Below are 5,287 nucleotides of genomic sequence, written 5' to 3' on the forward strand. Positions count from 1 at the left end.
GTCTTCATGCTCCTTCCATCCTTAGGGCAAAGAAAGTCTGCTGTATACAATAAGTATAGTCATTCATCCCAAAACACGGTTTTCGACTCCCTGTGTCAGGCATAGTGCCAGCCACAGAACAGGAACAAGACAAGCCCAGAGTTCATATTCTAGTCAAAGGCAGGCAGTAAGCAAATGAATAATTAAATAAACAAATCAATTTACAAGAATAGCGAGATCCACAAAGACCTCTTTTTTTTTTTTTTAAGTGAAGTGGTAGAAAGTTACAGAATGCGTGGCAGGATGGGCGCATTCAGACATTGTCAGAAAAGGCCTGAATGACCTGAGAAACCAGCCATGCAGAAGTCTGGGGAAAGGGGCTGGGAAGGTGGCTCAGTGGTAGAGTGCTTGTCTTGCATGCATGAGGTCCTGGGTTCGATTCCTCAGCACTACATAAGCAAACAGAAAAAAGCTGGAAGTGGCGCTGTGGCTCAAGTGGTAGAGCGCTAGCCTTGAGCTGAAGAGCTGAGGGACAGCGCCCAGGCCCAGAGTTCAGACCCCATGACTGGACCCCCCCCCCAAAAAAAAGAAGAAGAAGTCTGGGGAAAGATGGAATGTTCGAGGCAAGAGGAAACAGCTAGTGTCAAGGCCCTGAGGTCAGAATGAGTGTGCACTCTAGTAGCAGAAGGAGAGCTAGCAGGCTGGAGCAAAACGTGGTCCAAGAGAAGGAGGAATCTGGAGAAGGAAGAGAGAGGCTAGGCCATGGAATGCCTGGTAGCCGGGAATGCAAAGCAGGTGTGGGGAGGACCGGGTTTGATTCCAAGCCCAGCTGGAGGGACAGAAGTGTCACCACGTGCTGTATATATTTTTAAATCCCTCTGGTAGTTGCCCAGTGACTGGATCACAAAGCAAAGGGCTAGGAGAGAAAGCAGGAGGGCCTGTTGGGAGCCACACAGGTGAGAGGAATGAGGCGTGGAGACCACAAGAAGGAACAGGGGGAATGAACTGCGGATTTATTTCAGAGATGGCCTTTAGTCAGTTGGGTGCTTTAGCAAGTGGATATTAAGGTGGGGGTTAGAAGTGAACAGGTTGGTTGGGTATGTCTGACTCCAATAGTTTAGCAGCTGAGTCTCCTTCAAAGACCCGGGTGTAAATGCTTGGCCCCAAGGTGGTACTATTGGCTGGTGCTCTAGACCTTTAAGAGGAAGGGCTTGCTGGAAGGTCTTTAGGTCATTGGGGGGGGAGTTGAAGGGGATTGTGGGACTTTGATCTCTGTCTGACTGCTGTGTCCTTTCAGTGCTCCTGGGTAGGACCTACTGTCCCTCACTGCTCCTGTCAGCCAAAGGCTCCTCTCATCCACAGGACGCCCCAACCCAACCATGGACTTTGAACCTCCAGAATGGTGAGCTGGGTCACTTTTTTCCCTTGTAAGTTATCTGCCTTGGGCTAGCTCATCATAGTGATACAAAGGTGGCTACTACAGGTGCTGAGGCTTGTGAAGGATAAAAGGGGAGGAGGCGGAATCGGGCCGGGAGAGCCTCCACCCCCAGTGCAAATCGAGCAAAGTCTTGGCCACCCCAGTCAGGTGCTCCTGGAGCCAAGTCAGCCCTTGTCTGGGAGCTGCCCCAGCAGAGCCTGGCTTCGGCTCTACAGGAGGAGCGAGTTGGGAAGCGGGAGGGTGTCTTCACCATGTGCAGCTGAGTGGCAGCCCGTTCCTGGATGGAGTGTGGAGTGGAGGGGAGGGGGGGACCCAACCCAGTGCTATCAAGGTCCAGGGAGGTTAGTGGCAGAGTCAGGATTTGAACTCAGGACTCAGTGCCAACTGGCCTGGAATTTTCACATTTCAGGATGGAAATCCCTGCATCTTGAGAAAGTTGCCAGCGCTTGGACAAACCACGGCCAAGGGCCATGCTGGTCATTCTGCAGCCCTGTCATCTTGCCACACCCACTCAGTGGACTAGAGTAGACACTGGCCATACTTGATTTCCCCTCCTCTCCCACTTCTTTGTGCCCAGGCTGGTTGCTCCTGAGGGCAGGGACCAGCTGGGACTGCTCACCCTAGCGTCTCCAGGCCCGGTACCTGTGGATAGATGCTCAAAGTCCCAGTGAATGGAGCAGAGCCTCTGCTGGGTATGGCTGGAGGCAGAGGGGCCTCTTGTCCCCCAGGAGGTGGGAAATAGTGCTTGTCCGTCCCTTAGCTTTTTGGCTCAAGGCTGGCACTCTATCACTTGAGCCACAGCTCTACTTCCCTGCATTTCCTTTTACCTCGAATTCCCCAGGAGGCTGCAGTACCCCCAACAGTGACTGTGCCCTTGCCTCATGCTCTCTGCCACTTTCTGAGTAATCACCCACTCTCTGAGGAGTCATTCAGACTAAGTCAACACCCTCCTGCCTTCCAAGAGGGAGGCTGGGCCCAAGGGCCCGGCCTGTTGGCACATTGGCTGTGAGTGCTAGGACCAGGAGCCCTGAGCAGAGTGTGTGTCGGGGGGAGAGGGAGGGGGAAGCCAGGAGTAAGAGCAAGCTTCTCCAGGGAAGCCCAGAGATTTCCACTCAGTGTCCGCCTCCTGGAGGCAGAAAAGGAGCCAAGCCAGCCACAGGCTTGGGCAGGAAGTGGGGACATCTGTTCCCTCACCAGCTCAGGAGAGGCTGAGAAACAGGCAGGAAGTGAGTGTCCTGGGGCGGGGTGGGGTGTGGGGGGGGGAGTGCTAAGACTTGGCTGAAAAGTGTGTGCCTGTGTCCAGGCCCAGGGAAGGAAGGGAGGAAGAGAGGGAGGAAGGGAGAAGGGAGGAAGGGAAGAAGGGAGGAAGGGAAGAAGGGAGGAAGCCTGCCACCTCTTTCCCAGGCTGTGTGTCCAGTGCATGTGTGGCTCGTCTTTACCTCCTCCTCCCTTTCCTCCCTCTCCTTCTCCCCTTCCTCCCTCTCCTTCTCCCCTTCCTCCCTCTCCCCCTCCTTCTCCTCTTTTGTGCCAGTACTTGGGCATGAACTCAGGGTCTGGGTGCTGTCCCATATGTTTTTTTCACTCGCTCTACCACTTGAGTCAAGCTCTATGTCTGGCTTTTGGCTAGGTAATTGGAGATAAGATTCTCATGGATTTGTCTACCCGGGCTGGCTTTGAACCATGATCCTGAGTGGCTAGGATTACAGGCATGAGCCACCGACACCCTGCCTCCTCCACTTCTTATTTACCAGGTCTCGCCTGTGACAGCCTGGAACCCCCATATTCCATGGCTTCTGTGTCACAGTCAAAGGCATCAGGGCTCTAGGATGCAGTCTTTGAGACCCAGGGCCCGTGGCCAGTGGGCATATAGCTTGCATGAGCCTACTGCGGTTCATCAACCTGCAAATGCAGAGGTCTTGGCCTACCTCTGGACCATGTCAGTATCCATACCTCTTGTTCTCACGTGTCCCCAAGTCACGTGTTCCCGGGCCCCATGGGCTACCAGTTCCCTTCTCCCTCTCCTTGAGTGATCCTGATACCACACTCTCTCACACTGATCAGAGGCTCAGGACCTCAGAAAGGTCTTCAGGACCCAGGATGGGTCCAGAGTGCCTGCTTCAGGCACAAAGGGATCCAGGGAGTGGTGTCTGCACCTCTTAACAACCTAGAAAAGACAGTTTTCTATGGGGTGTGGTGGCATACTTATGTAATCCCAGCTACCCACGAGGCAGAGACAGGAGGATTGTGGGGTCAAAAGGTGGCCCAGGCAAAAGTGCAAGACCCTGTCTGAAAAATAAGCTAGAGAGAGAGAGACAGAAAGAGACAGAGAGAGACAGAGAGAGAGAGAGAGAGAGAGAGAGAGAGAGAGAGAGAGAGAGAGAGAGAGAGAGAGAGAGAGAGAGAGAGAGAGAGAAAGAGAGAAAGAGAGAGAGGAGGGGAGAGGCTCCAGCCTGGGCAGACAAATTCAAGAGATTCTTATCTCCAGTTAGCCAACAAAAAGCTAGAAGTGGAGCTATGGCTCAAGTTTAGAGCACCAACCAGGAGGAAAAAACAACAATAACAAGAGAAAAAGCCTTGAGTTCAAGCCCCAGTATATCACATGCATGTGCTCGTACACCCACCCACCCACCCACCCACGCACACACACACACACACAAAGGGGTGGGGTGGGAGTATGGCTCAAGTGGTGGAGCACTTGCCCAGCTAAGTTCTAAGTCCAGTATCCCTCTACCCCCCAAAAGAAGAAAGAAATAGAAAAGACTTGTTTGGCTGGTCCTGGGCACTGTCCCTAGGCTTCTTTGTGCTCAAGGCTAGTGCTCTACCACTTGGGCCACAGTACCACTTTCAACCTTTTTGAGTAGTTTACCAGACATAAGAGTCTCATGAGGACTTTTCTGCCCAGGATGGCTTTGAACCACAATCCTCAGATCTCAGCCTCCTGAGTAATTGGGTTATAGGCATAAGCCATGGTGCCCAGCTGGCAGTTTTTGTTTTTTATGGAGTTCCCCAGGTTCTCCAGACACTGCAGGTAAGAGTTTGGGGCTCTGGGCAGCTTCCTTTCCAGTCTGTAGAGTGGGGATCGTGGCCCTTCGCAGCCTTGGCCACTTAAGGCCTGGGGACCCTGTCTGGGCAGCCATTTGCAGGTGCCTGACCACCACCCCTCCAATGCCACATGGCTCCTGCTGTGTCCGGGGTGAGCCTACAAGTAGGGGGCAGGTGGGGAGGCCCTAGAAGAAGGGGCAGGAGGCCAGGGTAAGGTTGGAAGCCCTCTATGGGCATCTGAGACAGACTGCCATCATGCAGGGGCAAGGAACACTTGGTGCCCAGCCCCTGTGCAGGTGTAGCTCTTGGAGTGGGCATATGACACCCTTGCCCTCCGCCTTGGGGGACAGCAGGGCTGGGGAGGAAGCGATCAGATGTCACTTGCACATGGGGGTCAGTTAGTCACAGACGCTGCTGGCTAGCATGAGTCACAGACAGGCACCCTCACGGGGGCACAGGTGAGTCAGACGGCCTGGCGGGTCTGCCTGAAGCGGGGAGCTGAGTTTTGAAGGTGCAATTGGGGGTTCATACCAAGGTAGAGCGGAGCGGTTGAAAACTTGGATTTTGAAGTCAGCTGCACAACTTGCTGATGGGGTCGCCTGGGGGAGGTGACCCAGCCGCCCTCCAGGGTGCCCTGGCCACCCCATAGGAGGGGGGACCTGGTGCCAGAGGGGAAGGGGTGTGCGCCAAGAGGCTTTCAGAGATGGCCACGCAGCAGGTCATCCGCTAGGGTGCTAACAGCCAGAGACCCCAAGCCTCATTGTGTAGGGCCAGCACAGGGAGGTGACAGTTATGACTATGTGCCCCCTTGGGGACACAGGGCCCACA

Source organism: Dipodomys merriami, unplaced genomic scaffold, assembly GCF_024711535.1.
Source record: "Dipodomys merriami isolate MVZ:Mamm:240054 unplaced genomic scaffold, mDipMer1.0.p SCAF_55, whole genome shotgun sequence".
In the NCBI taxonomy this organism is placed as follows: domain Eukaryota; kingdom Metazoa; phylum Chordata; class Mammalia; order Rodentia; family Heteromyidae; genus Dipodomys; species Dipodomys merriami.